This window comes from Limulus polyphemus, unplaced genomic scaffold (genome assembly GCF_000517525.1).
Source record: "Limulus polyphemus unplaced genomic scaffold, Limulus_polyphemus-2.1.2 Scaffold210, whole genome shotgun sequence".
Lineage (NCBI taxonomy): Eukaryota > Metazoa > Arthropoda > Merostomata > Xiphosura > Limulidae > Limulus > Limulus polyphemus.
This window is the reverse complement of record NW_013665820.1, coordinates 821141-821844: the sequence shown is the minus strand read 5'-3', so window position 1 is coordinate 821844 and position 704 is coordinate 821141. Positions and strand designations below refer to the sequence as shown.

Here is a 704-nt window from a genome sequence, read left to right as displayed (position 1 = left end):
AAATAAAACTCAATTTTGCCTAGTATGGGAATTGTAACATTTGCTCTCTAAATCTTTTCTTTTCTCTAGTTTATTTACCACCACTCCTAGAAGTATGTAAATTTCTCATTATAATAGGAGGCTCATAGTAGGGCTACTAGAATGTACATGAGATGGAAAAATTGTCATACAGGATAGATTAAGATCTGTGAAATTTTCTCTTGAAGAAAGAAAAGTTAGAGGGGATCTGATTGAGGTGTTTAAGATTGTTAAGCGAATTGATGCTTTTTAATATTTGATGGTGAGAATGGTAAGATTAGAGGACACAAATATAAATTCTAGCAGGGTGAAGTCATCTTCAGCTAAGACAGCTTTGTTTTTCTAACAGGATGGTTGGCGTTAGGAATAGGTTGCCTTCAGATGTGATAGAAGTAGTTAATATTAGGAGGTTTAAGGGAAGATTTAATGAATATTTGAATTATAAGGGCTGGCTTTGAATGGTTTTATTTTAGAGTATTATAGTGAATATGTTGGCCTACATGGACCAACAAGTCTCGTTTTGTCCTTAAATGATATTTATGTGTGTATAAAAGATATATCGTCACTTTGCATTTGTATTAGGTTGTCAAGAAATTTGTCTCTTAGATATCAAAGCAAGACATTTATTAAATGAAATAGTCTCCATTCTTATCAATGATGCTTTTCCATCTAAAATCGGGTTGTTA

General features: G+C 32.2%; 1 protein-coding gene across 5 annotated transcripts in view; it reads left to right on the top strand.

The window, feature by feature from the left end:
* Positions 1-704, top strand: part of LOC106478423 (cohesin subunit SA-1-like) — a 53212-nt gene that overhangs the window by 16946 nt on the left and 35562 nt on the right. The window lies entirely within an intron of this gene.